Source organism: Papio anubis, chromosome 4 (genome assembly GCF_008728515.1).
Source record: "Papio anubis isolate 15944 chromosome 4, Panubis1.0, whole genome shotgun sequence".
Lineage (NCBI taxonomy): Eukaryota > Metazoa > Chordata > Mammalia > Primates > Cercopithecidae > Papio > Papio anubis.
The window spans coordinates 61,318,434-61,335,829 of NC_044979.1; the positions used below are offsets into that span (position 1 = coordinate 61,318,434).

General features: G+C 36.4%; 1 protein-coding gene across 11 annotated transcripts in view; it reads right to left on the bottom strand.

Annotated features, from left to right (window-relative positions):
- The window catches only part of CACNA2D1 (calcium voltage-gated channel auxiliary subunit alpha2delta 1), a 506,034-nt gene that overhangs the window by 466,640 nt on the left and 21,998 nt on the right, over positions 1–17,396 (bottom strand). Inside the window, exons 1-2 of one of the 11 annotated variants that reach the window (XM_021936124.2) lie at positions 7,247–7,341; positions 6,027–6,137 (exon numbers count right to left, since the gene is read on the bottom strand). The exons of the other annotated variants lie outside the window; for them this stretch is intronic. The gene's annotated coding sequence lies outside the window, so the exon portion shown is untranslated. Of the gene's footprint in view, positions 1–6,026; positions 6,138–7,246; positions 7,342–17,396 lie in introns of those variants that run through there. 11 annotated transcript variants of the gene reach the window in all.

The following is a 17,396-nucleotide window of genomic DNA, read 5'->3' on the forward strand; positions in this document are numbered from 1 at the left end:
GTGCTAGGCATCTTTCTAGAAGAACTTGGGTGTCACACCCACCACTGTCAAGGTTGAGGAGATTTCACTGATTAACATGGAATCAGCACCCCTACCCCAAACTATATGGATACTACATCATGGGGGAAGACCGGGATTAATGCTGGGGAAGCAATCTCAGTGTCCTCCTCAGTTTCCTTTCAAGGCTGACAGTGGCTCATTGTTCCATTACCTAGCAGCAGGAAGTTTTTATGAAGTCACATCTGAAAGAAAAAAGCATTATTCTAAGACGGACCAACTTTTTAGGATTGAGCTTCCAGTGTCATCTAAATCCAACTACGCTTCCTTACTAGAGGTAATGACAAACTAAATATTCAGGCTATATGAGAAACTATATTTAAAATGTAAGTACTGACTAGTTTTCATAAATGTGAACAATGAAAATCTAGTGGTGTTAACTAAGAATTCACTTTCCTCTTCCTCTAACGGCCTCTCACTCCAATCCCTACAGCAACTCAGTAGCCAAAGGACGACACCAGGGAACACAGATTAAAGAGTCGAATTCTTGGATGGGAGCTCTAAATAAGTTCTGGAAACTCTGGCCAAAAGAGGGATATGGAAAGAGCCGATAAAGGCCTGTCACCTGAAGGAACCTCGTGGTTGCAATGAGGACACAGAGTGACATGTGTATCCAAGAGGGCACAGCAGGAACATGGAGAGCAAAGGATCTGCAGTTGGGACAAAGATCAGAACAGATTAGCTTCATTTCAAAGGATGCTAGATGAACTCTTCCCCTCTGAAGCCTAGAACTGCTTAGGCCTTCCCCAGATCTGAATTGACACCCCTGGTTCAAATGAGTTAGGGAAGAATCCTTAAATGAGTTTAGGTTAATTGTTAACTAGCTTAAGTTTTCTTCTAAGATAGTTAAGAAGGAGTCAAGGTTGAAATGAAGCTCAATTGTGGGGGAATAAATTTAGTTATATTTCTTGCACACTTGCTTCTGTAATGCATTACAGAATTTTGTTTAAAGCAAAACTCTAATTCCACACTTGGCATCATTTGGTAACTTTTCAAAACTAACTCATTATTTCAGACCCCAGTCAATACTACTAATTTTACAACTGCAGAAAAGAAAATCATAAAACTGCACTCTGTGTCTCATGCAGTGTCACTCTGTAGTCAACAAAAAAGATATTTGCTGGATCAGTGAGTCCAGAGGGAGAAGTGATTTGCCAAATATGGCCCATTAGAGTACTAAGAATTTAGGGTTAGGTTTCAGCATTTGTTGCTGTCATTCAAGTACTAAATTTATATTTACTTGGGGCAGTGTGTACAGTTTGAATAGAAGAATCTAAAGCATGTAAGACACTTTCCTGATTTAGTTGATTTTAAGAGTTATTCTCATTGAGCTAGAATGTTTCAAAAATGGTAAAATACAACTTTTTTTGGTACTATGATAAGTTTTGTTGAGGTAAAATGAGTTAGCAGATAATACTGATATTTTCTTTATCATTTTTTAAATTATCTAATTAGTCATTTAGAAGTCACTGTTCTTGGGATTTCTGGACATAAAACATGGTCAGTGGTGGAAGACAATAAATGCTCTCAATTTACAAGTGAAGATGTATGCCTAATTAGACAACAGTAGTAACATAAAAATAACAGACGATTAACACACTTTCTTTTTAAATGTATGTATCAAATCTATTAATAGCCTTAGGATGGTCTTTTATTAATAAAAGGACATAAAATTAAGGTTTTAAAATTTAGATATCTAACTAAATTAAGGCATTCAAATGAGCTAAATTTATACAAATGGGATCACGTTTACAAATCTGGGAGAAATTACTTTACTTCTAAGTAAAGACATTGCAACATCCCTGGGAAAAATTAACATTGATCTTATAGGAGGCTACTGAATAGGAAAATGAATGACAAAGTCTAGGAAATCATACTGTGGCTGAATGATTAACAGAAATGCATCTGTGAAAGTTAGAAGGAGATTCCAAGGAATGACATAGTATGTACTTATGTATTACAAAATGCAAATTATCATGACTGTACAACTGGAACTAGTTTTCAAGTGTGGGGATTATAGTTTGAGTGGTGTCTGGTGGAATACATTCTCCAACCCATCATCAAAGTGTGTCACATCCTCACTCTTTCCACCTTTGGGTTTATAGTTTAGATGCCTGTGCTATATATAAAAAGAAAAGAATGTATTTTTGAGAAGCCCGGGCTCAGAAATCATAGCTTTGGTGTTCATTATACTGCTTTTTGGGGGGCAAGTCTTTATCTGTTTCAATCTTACAAGTTTTTTTGTCTCATTCATTTGTTAATTTTAGGCTTTCCACTTTCTTTTCAACTTTATCCAGATAATTCCTTCCCAAAAAAAATTCAGTAACTATAATGAATCAATGTATGTTTTAGTAATTTCAAATGATAGGTCCACATATATAAACACTACCAAAAAAATTAATTACCCTATTTACTACCCCTCTACAAATATGATAAAGAGGGCTTACTGGCAGATCTGTTAATGATAGAAGCTTTCTGTCCCACCAAAGAATGTGATTGATATAGACAAAGAGTTCCAGCACAGCTGAAATTAACAAATGCCTCACAGGTGTCTTCAACTCTGCTCCAGTGAATTCTGTGACATCTGCTTACCAGAGAGCACACATATAAGGTGTGTGAACTCACTTTGCTAGACTATGAAAATGCATTTAAAATCCAAAGAGGAAATAGAAAATGAATTTGACAACTGTATCTGAGTACCTTTCCTTGGGCTAGAGCTTCTCATATCACTAAATAAGCAAAGTAAGATATGAGTACACCAAATGACTCATAATATTTCTTCACTTCTATAAAATGGAATCCTCTATCTCTCAAACATTTAAAGATTACTGCTGCTTATTTATTAATTGATTTTTTCTTCATGGTCTGCACATTCATCACAAAAATGTCTAGTAAGAGCAATGCTTGCTAAAATTTTTAAATGAATATTCCTTTTAACAATGATACTGATTTATGATCTTTAAAAAATGATACTGTTCCTTGAAAACACGTATTTGATCTTTAAAAAGAATTTGAAGGAAAAAGTTTATATCAACAAAAATGCTATTATAAATTCATGAAGATTTCCAAATATAATTTATTAGTAACAACAGCATTGACGTACAGTTGGAAAACTGCGAAAATTTTTATGAGTAAGACAATTTAGGTGGGAAAAAAATAAATAAGACATAGCATCTGCACTTTACATACTACGGTGTATTAAATAAAAGAGTTCTGTAGATAAATGTTAATTAATGCAACTCTATTCCCGGGGACTAGACACTGTAGAACATAGTATTTGTTCAATAAATCATTTTTGAATGAATAATCATTTCTATTGAACTGACATAGCCCATCTATCCCTGATAGATTAGCCTTCTAAAATATCTAGAAGATATTCCTCCTTCAATAATCTTCAATGGCTCCCCATTTCCATCAGAATAAAACATATCCCTTGCATTAAAAGGACTCCACAACCCAGCTTGTACTTTCTTTCTTTTTTTTTTTTTTTTTTTTTGAGACTGAGTCTCACTTTGTCACCCAGACTGGAGTGCAGTGAACGATCTCAGCTCACTGCAACCTCCGCCTCCCAGGTTCAAGCAATTCTTGAGCCTCAGCCTTCTGAGTAGCTGGGATTACAGGCGCCTGCCACCATGAGTGGCTAACTTTTTTATTTTTAGTAGAGGCGGGGTTTCACCATGTTGGCCAGGCTGGTCTCGAACTCCTGACCTCAAGTGGTCTGCCACCTCAGCCTCCCAAAATGCTGGAATTACAGGCGTGAGCCTCAGCACCTGGCCTTTCCTTTTACTTTCTTTTTGTCTCTTCTCATATTCCTTTATACAAGGCAGCACAACAGAGTGAAAAGAACAATGCTTTTGAAATCAGAATGGCTGCTGGGACATTATAGCAAACTTGACTTACTAATGTATGATACTTTGTATGACATTGGAATATATGCAACTCTTTGAACCTCTCCTTTTACTAAATAAAGGTAATTAATACCTGAGGGAAGTTGTAAACATAAGAATAATAAAGACGCACTTAGCACATATGGCACAGAACAGATGCAGGGCATGTACTCTGATACTGTTGAGATAACTTTCTCTCTTTTTTCAATCAAGTTGTATACGTTCTACTTTTGTTTATAGTGTTTTCTTCCTTCTAACCTTGGACTGGAAAATCCACCCTATTATACTTGGACCTAAATCCTATTCCATTCTGTAAGTCAAATCGAAAGCTACCAATTTTAGATAAGCACCATATCCAAGTACCAGGCAGTTGTGAACACAGCGTAGTCAACTAATTACACATGATCCCAAGAAGTTTTATGTACACAGAGAAGACCATATAAGGTACTTTTAAGCTACCAACCAAGCTTCAAAGATACTAAAGCTTTAAAGAAAAGACTTGATGGGGAGGACGGCAAACAGACAACATGGTTAACTTCGTAAATGTCATAGCTTCTGTGAAGGCTCTGTGACCTCATGAGCCCAGAGTTGTTACTTTTTTTTGCATTCATTATTGAACTATTGTACATAGCTGTGAGGCACACACAGCTTTGAAACATTAATGATTTCTTTGGCTATATCTATGAGTTCCCCTGCTTGTAATTACTTGAGAACAAATAAAAGGCCAAAATCCGTAGTCTCTCCATCAGTGCCTTCTACATAGTAGGTATTCAACAAACATTTGAGTGACTATTACTTGTTGATTATCAGATAATGAAAGTCTTATGACTTTTTTTTTCAATTAATGTTAGTACATTTTAAAATGTTGTTTTCTGCAAGTCATGCAAGCCAAATATAAGTGGATGTAAATAATTCTGAATGCACCTTACAGAGTTCCCCAGTTTTTTAAAGGTCTGTTTATTCTGGTAGCCTCTTAATTCAGGAAACTGAAATATGAAGAAGTAAAGTGTGGTACCCAAGATGATGCAAGCACTGGCAAAAGCAGAAACTAGCTACTGTTAGGTTCTCCTATTCAGTGGTTCTCAACCTTGGCTACATATTAAAATCATCTAGGTAGATTCTTAAAAATACCAATGTCAGGCCAATTATCCGAATCTCTAGGGTGGGGCCGAGGCACTCATAACTTTTTTAAATTCTCCAGGAGATTCAAATATGTATCTGTTGTATAAAGCCATTGCACCTCTCGTAATTCCAATGAACAATGTGATTGCTAAGAGTTCCTGAGAAAATCATTGCCTAAGGTCTCTTCTGCACACTGTTGTTTTCTGGGTTTTAAATACAGTCATGCAACACGTAATGATAGGGATACATTCTGAGATATGCATTGCTAGGCGATTTTGTCATTGTGCAAACATCATAGAGTGTGCTTATACAAACCTAGATAGTATAGCCTACGACACATCTAAGTTGTATGGTATAGCCTATTGCTCCTAGGCTGCAAACAACATGCTACCCTACTGAACACTGTCGGTAACTGTAACACAATGATAAGTGTCTGTATATCTAATCATTTGTCAACACAGAAAGCTACAGAAAAACAGAGTATCATAATCTCATGGGACCACTGGCATATACGTGGCCCATCATTGAACAAAATGTCATTATTTGGTGCATGTATTTGAAACTGTGACTCTTTACCTCTTAAACTATTATACTTACTTTTCCCCTGAGTAGCATGCTTTAGATAAATCTCTAAATAATAGTTCCTCTGATTTCTTCAGAAACATAAACACACATGCACAATTTTAGTAGGAAAAAAGTGCTCTGCTTTATTACAAGAAAAGGTATGTTTGTGTGATTTGAGACTTTTATGATATCTGCTTAGGTTGTGTAAGGGAAGCCCTAAAATATACCTTTTCATCCTTTCCTTATGAATCAATCCATCATAGCAGTTTATCTAATCCATTTTTTATTAAATATTGTTTATCACTTCTGTACTGCTATCTCTCCAACATCTTTCATTCTGATTGGCTTAGCCTTAAGAAAAAACTAATGCATGTTAACAGGCAGTAGAAAAATTACCTCTTTCATGAGCTCAGTGGTCTGAAGGTGCACGCTACATCGGGGTGGCTGATGCCAGGTGTCTGGCTTGCGACACTTAGGAAGTCCCTCACACCTGTCAAGGGAGGCAGACTGCAAGAGAGAAGGCGAGTCTGACTGAGCAGGCGCATAAGGGCAAACCCTGCTCCCAACTGCTGCTAGCAGAGCTCTAAAAATAAAGCGACAAAAGCACAGGGAAGGCAGAATGAATTCTTAACACTTGTACTCTTCTATTTCTGTCTGTTACGAAGCAGGTGATCTCAGTACCAAGCGATGAGTCTTTTAACTTTCTATATACCTCACTTTCAGAAATGATCCTCATGACTGCATTCATTCCAGCTGTTTCAAATTCATAATCATAAAAAGAATCTTTTTTAATCTTTCAAGACTGCCCTCTCTCTCATAGGATTACATTCTAAAATAAGCTTCTTTGATATTCATTTGCCTATTTTACTTTGAAGATTTTTTTCACTTGTATTACTCTGGAAAACAAAATGTTTATTCCATTAATACTTTACATATTCTTTGAGAGAAGCAAGAGTTTTAAAAGTTATTCCTTTATCTAGAGAGATGGCAGTCTAAATGTCTTCCAGGTAACAATCACTAATCTAGAGAAAGTGAAACTATGAACTTGTTAACAACATCTTTTAATGGCCCTCCAAGTAAGGCCATATTTATTATAAATGTTATTTTAAATACGCTGGTGCCTGAGCAGCTCTGCATGAGAGGGAAATGCAATGTAGTGGTTGAGAGAAAGTTTGAAATCAGATAGACCTGAGTTACAGCCCTGCCCACTATTACTGTCTATGTAGTCCAGAACAGGTGATTTTACTGCTCAACACTTCAGTGTCTTCATTTACAAAAAAGAGAAAATAATGTCTTTCCCTGTTTTATAGAATTGAGATCAGAATTAAATAATATAAGCAAAATACTACCATACTGCTTGGTATCTAGCACTCAATAGATGACACCAATTATTATTATTGCTAACAACAATCTTTAGCCAAATAAACAGCTGATGGTTCAAAAGATAAAGAAGTAATATTATTTGAAATATGTTGCTGACATTTTAAAATAAGCACCTACATGTACATCTAAGAATCCAAACCCTCAAAGTCTTTTCTCCATAATGGTATGTGGACATCTTGCCTCTTCCCATTCTTTCTGGCATATGGAGCAGAAGAGCTAGAAGTAGAAAATACCTTGGGGAATTTTTCCTGAGTAGTAGTCTTCACTGCAGACACTTCTGCATTTTAATGCATTTCTCACAACAGGTATGCACAGGACATGTCTACATTTGCTGAGAAGTAAAAAAAAAAAAAAAAAAAATTCACAGCAATTGAGAGTACCTCAAGATGCTAAACTCCTTACCTCAAGCCAAACGAAAACTAAATCTCTCTCTCTCTCTCTCTCTGTCTCTCTCTCTCTCTCTCACACACACACACACACACACACACACACACTCCCCATTATCTGGATTTGCAAATCCTCAAAAAATCCTCTTTCATAATTCATCATTACCACTTCACCTAAATCTCAAATGGTGCTACTGAGCTGCCATCCACGTAGGTGTCACCAAATACATGACGAGTCATTTTTAAATATAAACTTTGATCAAGACACCAGTGAAGTACTTCAAAACATCATGTATACAATAAATATATACAATGTTATCTGTGCATTAAAAACACAAACACAAAACAGGCCACATCTCACAGGTATTTGTATCTAGACACTTGATCAGTCTTCCAGAAACTGTTCAGGGCTTCACTTACACATCTGTAACTCTGTTCAAAGCTATCAGTGCTTGTAACTTTTGTTGTTGCTGTTTGTTTGTTTGTTTGTTTTGAGACAGAGCCTTGCTCTGTCACCCAGGCTGGAGTGCGAAGACACAACCTCAGCTTACTGCAACCATCACCTCCAGGTGAATCTTTTTATGATTATGAATTTCAAGCGATTCTCCTGCCTCAGCCTCCCAAGTAGCTGAGATTACAGGCAGGCGCCACTAGTCCAGCTAATTTTTTGTATCTTTAGTAGGTTTCACCATGTTGGCCAGGCTGGTGTCGAACTCCTGACCTCAAGTAATCTGCCCACCTCAGCCTCCCAAAGTGCTGGGATTACAGGCGTGAGCCACTGTGCCCAGCCTAGTGCTTGTAACTATTTAAACCATTTTCTCTGATTTGGTTCTCAAAGAACATGGAAATCATTTCTTAGTCTCTTGGTAACTACTCAGTTTATTTCTGAAAAATATACCAAGAATTGATGATTTTCTAATCAGAAGACATCATGATCTGATCAGAAAATCATCAATTATTTGTATAAATGGGGAAAATTATGCCGAAATCTATGTTAAAAAGTACTTGATATTCAAAAAGTCTATTTAGAGTAAACATTATACATCTCCCTTGAGATTATCAAAACATTGTGTTAAATTCAGAATTAATTCAGAATTAACAACAGAAACATTTCCTGTTATTTCTGTCAAATGACAAAAGGAGAAAGCTCTAAAGTGTTTATAAGCCATTCAAGTAAGCATTAAGAGTTGTTAAAAGTGAAGTATTTAGTTTGCTAAATTCTCTTAACTGTAGTAATTTAATCTTAAAAATTAGAGAAGTATTATTTGAATGAGTCCTACATCTACATATTATTTCTGTTTTCATGTCAAACAGATTTTGATAGACTACCTCAGTATTTCTCACATAACATTTCCAAGTAGTTCTTAGTTGAACATTTCTTAGTCAATCACTTTTAATCTTTTATATTTTGCCTGAGGAACAATTTTTATATATCTGTGCAAAAGAAACTTTGTATTAATTTATTAATTTTTCATCTCTAATATTTAACATTTACTCAAGGAAAATGGGTCATCAGCAAGTTTATTTCTACTCATGCCCTGGTTTCTCTGCCAAAGAATTGTTGTGTCTGCATTTTCAGGCCAGGGCTGTGAAGTGCCTCTTCAGAGTCTTCCCACCTCTGCCTGGCTGCAGAGCTTCACCCTCATGACCCACATCTCCCTAGGGAGCCCCAGGACAATGGCTGACATTGAGTTTGGCTCTCAAGCCCTACCATTCCTTAGGAAAATAAATGGACTTGTTCTATTATTCATACTTGGCAGAAAAACATTTGTTGAGATATTACCATTCTTTCCCAAATGGCACCATTATAAACAGTAAGTCTTAATTGCAGTCAAATCTTTTGTAAAGACAAAGTAATTTAGGAAAATATAAAGCTTTTAAGGTGGTAGATATAAATACTTAATGTGTTAATTATTGTTAAAATGAGCCTATAAATGATCTGAGAAACGACCTTGTTCTATTGGCTTTGTTTCTTCAGAGACTAATACACTGCTTGAACTATGATGGGAAATGCTTATTAAATTATTTGATTAATATATATATACACACACACATATATAAACTCAATACAGAATATAATATATATAAAATGAAAATATACCTTGAATTATTTCATTAATGATATACAATCCTGAAAAACATTTACAAATTACTTTATATCTGTCAAAAGTTTAACTAATGAAGTACTAGAATAATAATCTGAGATGTAATAATAATACAGTCAAAATTTTATTTGGTTGGTCAACAAATAAACCTGGAGGCTATTTATGGAGCAAAATCAGAGCATGTAATTACTGGTGTCTGCACTTCATCACTTCTAATGATGTCCAAACTTCATTTCAAATACAAGATGAGCTCAGAAAAAGCAGTCCTCAAGCAGCCCATTCGCCAACCTAAACGCAAGATTAATGCTATAAAAATCCAACATGATGGCTTAGTGAAGAAGATGAATAGCCTGATATCACATGTAAATACTGTGCTCTACAGTCTTCAAAGTATTCACATATACATTGCCTCATTTGAAAGTCACAACGACACATGGTACTAGAGAAGAGAGTGAATTTGAATGCATTTTACTGATGAGGAACGGAGACTCAGAGATGTTTATTGCTGTACCCAAGGACCCCTGGCTAGTATGAAATGCCAAAATCACATCTGACCCCACACACATATTACAGAACTGGTTAAGGAAACATGAAACAAACATGGCAAAAGAAATAAATAGTGGGAAGACCTACTAAACATAACTATGGACAATAATCTATTACATACTAATTTGTGGGAAGCAAGAGTAGCAATGAATATTAAAAGCATGTATAAAAGCATTCCATCCAGGGAGGCCAGGGTGAACATAGTATCAAGTCCTGAAAGAGAAGACACACTATACTGATTCAGCCTACAAGTAATTCTGATCCATTCTGAGGAGGTGTATGTGTTCAGAATGTTTATTGTAAAAATGTCTTCTTCAAGAAGTTGAACTTAACACTCAACAGCCAGCACTAACAGCACAAAGTGAGCCTGGCCTTTAATTCTACATGTCCACACACCCTAGAAGTGTACACCTCTGTGAAAACAGTGTTAGTGCACTGGTTATAGGTACTCATTCATATTTATAATCACATCATTATCATTCTAACAATGCACATATTAACAAATTCATATTATCTTACCTTAAAATGTACCAAAATAGAAGGTACTATTCTCACAATACCTTATTTAGAGGAAGAAGAAAAAACAGCTTTCTAAATTAGCTCCCTTTTTCATTAAACAAATCTTTAAAAATCTAAAGTTTCTCTTTATTTCTTGGGAAATCTGTCTGGCAAGAATCATCCTATTCACCCATCACACATTTTCCAAACCTGGAGCAGATCCCCTGTGGTTGCACCACAGAAGAGTACAGGAAGACACATCAGATACAAATCTCTTTGTCCAAGAATGCAAGAAAAATTCCCTAGGCATGAAGTCTTCAAGTTGCATAAAATTACCTGAAATTGGCCCGGCGCGGTGGCTCACACCTGTAATCCCAGCACTTTCGGAGGCCAAGACGGGCAGATCACCTGAGGTCAGGAGTTTGCGACCAGCCTGGCCAACATGATGAAACCCCATCTCTAATAAAAACACAAAAATTAGCTGGGCGTGGTGGTGGGAGCCTGTAGTCCCAGCTATTCAGGAGGCTGGGGCAGGAAAATAGCTTGAACCCAGGAGGCGTTGCAGTGAGCTGAGATCACGCCATTGCACTCTAGCCTGGGTGACAAGAGCCAAATCACCTCAAAAAAAAAAAAAAAAAAAAAGAAAGAAAGAAAAAAATACCTGAAATTTTGATCTGGTAGGACTTAATAAATGGGCAACATTGCATGTACTCTCACTCTGGTCGGGTAGGTTATGTATGGCTCTTACCTACTCATAGTCTGTGTGCCACATAAGACTTTGAATTTTGTCTTTAGGTTAATGCACTACATTTTTTTTTTAAATCAGGCTTATTTGCTTTAGATTTAGATTAATCTTAATTTATTAATGTATATTTTCTTATAAGAGAAAAAATGCCCAGAAGAAAAGCAAGATGGATGAATCAGTGTGTATAGATCATTATGTGTACACACAGCCAGTAAAAAATCATATCTGGGAATCCAAACACAGGACAGATTCAATACTAAATACTCTAAAGGAATTATTTTTTAATAATATCTCACTTAGGCCAGGCGAGGTGGCTTACACCTGTAATCCCAGCTCTTTGGGAGGCCGAGGCGGATGGTTTGCTTGAGGTCAGGAATTCAAGACCAGTCTGACCAACATGGTGAAACCCCGTCTCTGCTAAAAATACAAAAATTAGCTGGGCGTGATAGCGGGCACCTGTAATCCCAGCTACTCAGGAGGGTGAGGTAGGAGAATCACTTCAACCTGGGAGGTGGAGGTTGCAGTTAGCTAAGATTGCACCACTGCACTCCAACCTGGGTAAAAGAGCAAGACTCCATCTCGAAAAATAAAATAAATAAAAAATACATAAATAAATAATTTAAAAATCTCATTTAAAATGTAATCACTGTAATAATTGTGGTATATGACAGCATGATCCACCAGTCCTTAAATGACTGAATAGTGATGTCGTGACCATCCCAACAGAGCAGCAAAAAGAAGGTAATGGTGTCTGGATTAGTTTGCTCAGGCTACCATAACAAAATATTGTCAACTGGGTGGCTTAAAACAACATCAATGTATTGTCTCAGGGTTCAGGACACTAGAAGTCTGAAATCAAGGCGTCAGCAGGGTCATGCTCCCTCTGAGAGCTCTCAGGAAAGATCTGTTCAAGTTCTCTCCCCTTGCTACTAGTAGTTCTTTGGCGTGTGGCAGCATAACTCCAATCTTCACACGCACTCTCCATTTATAGCACTGATCCTGTGTATATGTCTGTGTCCAAATTCTTCCTTTTTATAAGAACATGTATCATATCGGATTAAGCGCCCACCCTACTCTAATATGATCTGATCCTAACTAGTTACATCTGCAAAGACCCAATTTCAAAATAAGGTCACATTCTGAAGTATTGGGGGTTAGAAATTCAACACAGTAATTTTGGGGGAGCACAAGTCAATTCATGTGACTCGACAGCAGTCTCATATGTAATGCCTAAATTAGGATTGTTCTTGATATTAATGGTTTGCATAACTTGGCTACTCACAGCTGTTTAAAGCTCTTAAACTGCTATTGTGGAATATAATACGTAGTAATTATCCCATTTCTTAATGCATGTAAAGGAAAGAATGATCCAGCACATGAGGAGTCAAGAAGTGTTTCTCAGTCATTGTGGTTTATTCAAGTTAATATATCTACAATCTACATATATGTATAGAAGTTGATAAATACATAGTTTCACTACATGTTACATATACACATTAGTAATATATAATCCAAATTTCCTAAAGATCACACCATATGGCAGACATATTAGTGAGATAGCCTCAGCATAGGGCCAACATAAAATCTGTTGTCTGACCTGAACACTTTTGAGAGTGAAAGGGCACTATTAACAATTAGGCTAAACTACAGGCAAAAACCAGAGGGTCCTAGTCACATCCAACATGACTATAAACAAAGGGAAGAGCTGAATTCAAATAAAATGATAGTAGGTATAGAATAGACGTTTACCAAATTTGTCTGTAGTAGGAAAGGGAAAGGCAGTGATCCTTCTGATCATTTATAAATATTGAATACCTTAAAAAAGGGGGAGATCAATGTGTGAAAAATGCATTAGGTTTTACATATAGTGAGAATGTAACATATTTATGTTTTGTAAATAAAATGGCATACAAAAAAAGTATTATGGAGAGGACAATATTAAAAGGAGACACTAACCACATCAACATGGGTCTTTCTAGTCTTTCCGAAGACAATGTATGTCTGTTCTCACGCGGCTATAAAGAACTGCCCAGGACTGGGTAATTTATAAAGGAAAGAGGTTTAATTAATTCACAGTTCCACAAGGCTGGGAAGCCTCAGAAAACTTACAATCATGGTGGAAATGGAATCAAACACATCCATCTTCACATGGCAGCAGGAGAGAGAAATGAGTGCCGAGCAAAGGAGGAAGTCCCTTATAAAACCATCAAATCTTGTGAGAACGAACTCAGTATCATGAGAATAGGATGGGAGAAACCAGCCCCCTGATTCAATTATCTCCACTTGGTCTCCACCTGGTCCCCACCCGCTCCCCCAACGACACATGGGGATTATGGGAACTACAATTCAAGATGAGATTTGGGTGGGGACACAGCCAAACCATATGAGACAATAAGAGGAGACTGCATCTGAAATATTTAAGACCCCCATTAATGCCAATCAACTAAAGAAGTGAAATAATGTATTATTTCTTGTCTGTAGAAAGAAGAAAAAGCAGCAAAGATACTACTTTTTGATAGAATAAAGCAAAAGATTATTCTGTAACAGAGATTCTGTGCTTCCCTCACGTAATTCTGATTTTCCCTCATGCAATAGCATTCCCTCCTATCCAATGTAGACAGTGATTACTGGGATTTCTCTGTTTCTATAATACACCACTTTGTGGTGTCATTTTTGTAAGTGCACTGTCCTATAAGACAACAAGCATTCTCCATTTACAGAAAAAGTAGATGAGCAGAAACACGTGGTATTCTTTTCATACTCACCAAGCTATTTTTGGTGTATCAGAGTTCAGGCCAGCCCTATAAAACTTCAGAGCCACATATAAGATTGAACATTATATGCCTACAATTAAAGCGTCATAGCGTCATAAGCCTGTCCCCAAAGTGCTTTTATTGTTTTGGGGTCTCTGTAATTGTACCTCTCTGAAAAAAAGCCAAGTACTTTCAGCCAAGAAAAAAAAATCTTCATTAGTTTACTATGCAGCTTTCCCAGGTGAAACAAACACCCTCAGCAAGAGTGTGTGTCCATGTTAATTACAGCTTGCCCACAGGCCACCCTGGCAACTGTCCAGCCTTCCTGATGTCTACAAAGCATTTTATGCAGTATGCACTTGGGCAGGATAGATTGCCTAATTTCCGCTCCAGACCCAGCAGGAAAGAACAGACACTAGTACCTTTCTGCTAAAGACATGTTTCACTGCAAAATTTTCCTTCAGGAAATTCACAGATCTCCAGGAACAAGGGAAATTTACCCCTGGACATTTGACTGTACATTACATAATTACACTTCCTGCTTCACCAAGCACTAAATTTAACAGCTTCATTTAGAAAATAATTTGAACTACCCAATTTACCTGTTTTAATAGCATACTCGTTATCGGGAATTAATGAATAAAACTCATTGATGTGACAAAACTTTAGCAAAATGCAAACACCACATCAGGATTATGAGAGTCAGACAGAATTGGACACCACCGGCCACAGAAACATGTATCATGGGTCAATTTACTATGCAGATTCAACTAAATATCTGCATTAAAGTAAAATCTTAGATCAGTGGTTTTCAACCCAGGGTGATTTTGCCCCTCAGGGGACATCTGATGATATCTGGAGACATTTTTTATTGTCATGACTTGAGGAGGGATTACTTACTGGCATTTACTATGTAGAGGCCAAGGATGCTACTAAAATCCTACAACGCACAGGACAGCGCCCCCTGCCCTCTCACTTCAAAGAACTGTCTGATCCAAAATGTCAATAGTCCTGAGGTTGAGAAATTCTGCCTTAGGTTATGTGAGAAAAATTAGTGATTTTGCATAAATTCTGTGTGTTAATACTATGTCCCATAGATGCATTTTAATAGACATTAAAAGTTATTTTCAGTCGTTTCTCTGATACGATTCTCCTACCTTGCCAAATTACGAATTGTCACCAAATACTACACAATGAAGTACAAACAAGTTCTATAAGATTAAAATAAAATAGTCTAACATTCATCACGCTGTGTCTGAATATAGGAGAGATGAAAGACTGGTGAGAAATATAAATGACCAGCATTCCTGATATTTTCCTGGCATCTACAAAATGCAAAATTAATTACATGTGATGTTAATTGAGGATTCCAAAGATCTCTTAATTTCCAGTTTTCATCCATTACCAACTCATGATTTTTTTTTCCCTTAAACATAAAACTTGCACTGCTTTTAACCTACCACATTACCAAGGTCAGAAACAGAACCACTCTCACTGTCAGATAAAAAGCATGAGAAAAATATTCACAAATGTACTTAACTAGACATAAGGTGGAAATCCAGTTCTGTCTCTTAAAAACTGCTAGAAATCTTCTCTGTGATATAATTTAAAAGGAATAATTGCTTTACATGTTTTGAAGTCCTTGCCTCATTATTTATAAACAACAACTTTGCAGAGTACTTGCCCGTGATAAATTTGTATTATGTTTTATGTGGAGCAAATTTTTGACCTTCAATTCAGAATGACAAAAAATAGAAGAATCATAGCGAGCATGAAAAAAAATATAAGGCCACACTTTTCTCTAATGTTGGTTGTTATCATTTAGTCCTTTATGGATAACACTCAACTATCTTTTACACTTCTTCAAGTCCATATCCTTCAAAACATCTTTATTCTTCTTATCCTAATGTTCTGTCCCTCAATCTACCATATGGGTATTCGGGTATCTTATTAATTTTATTTAAAAGTCCTTGTGCTTTATTATTACAAAATACAACATATAGAGCAGTTTTTTTCCTGGCCATGCTCAGCTTATCAGAACTACTTTATTATGCACCACTGATATCTATTTAAAATGATGACTTTGTTTTAGGACAGAATCTAATGTTCTAAGGAGACGGTATCTGATGTTAGAAAGGGGAAAACCCCAGGAAGCATTCTTTCAAAACCTGCTCCATGACTTTATGCCAAGACATTGGTAAGCAAACTTTCAGAAGCAGATACCCCAGAAGCTCCTCTTCTGAAACAGTGTTTGGCAGTAGCAATCACAAGTCAGAATAGAACGATGAAATAATTACCTCTTAAAAAATATGGTCCACATTTAAATGGTCTACACAGCAGAGACTCATCTGTGCTATTAAACTCTCTTTAAAATGACATCACTAGGAAGATTCTGCTTATCCAATGGTTTGAGACAGAAGGGTTCCTTTGAATTTTAGAGGGGAGAGGGCTCAAATCATGGGTGAGACATAAAAACAAGAATTTGAATTTGATCAATCAAGGAAGAGCGTTTGGGCACTGATACTCCAAAAAAGAATAAATATCATGGTAGAAGAGCAGGGAAAGAGACACAGACGAACACAAAGCCAAATTTCATCACAGTTGATGATTGCCTCCTGCACTACTAAGAATGTTTATATTTCTTTCAAGGTGCTTACCTACATATAGGACTGGCTCAGAACTCATCAGACCACAGATGCATATATGTGCCTTAATTCACCATCTCATTGCAAATAAGGATGGTCAGGGAAGATAAAGAAAAACACAAAAAATCTTATTTCAGAACTATCTTAAGTCTACAGAATGATCTTACAGATAATTTGGAATACACAATCCTGGTCTCCAAAAATTTCCCATGGTGGTTTCATCCATTTACGTTCCTTAAATATACTTTTTCTTTTTATTCCATGGACCCTTGAAAAAAGGCCTAACCATCCCCTAACTGAAGCTGTTCACAAAGAAGAGAATACTTAACTTTTAAACGTGAGGTTTATGAGGCAACATCTGGCTTTAAATGTCCATCCCATATTTTTAGCTAAATTGCAAATAAATTAAAATATTCATGTTTAAGAGTCATCTTGCCAAGATACTTTAAATGATGTGCACATAAAATGTAATAATAATTAATATTTTACTGCAATAATTAACTATAGTAGTCACCAAGGTGTTGGACAATTTCTATTGGTAAGATTTCAGCAGCTATCTCTTAGAATCATGGCCTCTGCATTCTCTTTCTTGAAGACTTTCATCCTTGATGAATAACCTCCATGATGTTTCATATAAGGAAATGTATCAATAATGTTATTTGTTGTGAGCTTTATCCTGAAAATCACTTAAAAGGGAAAAGCTAC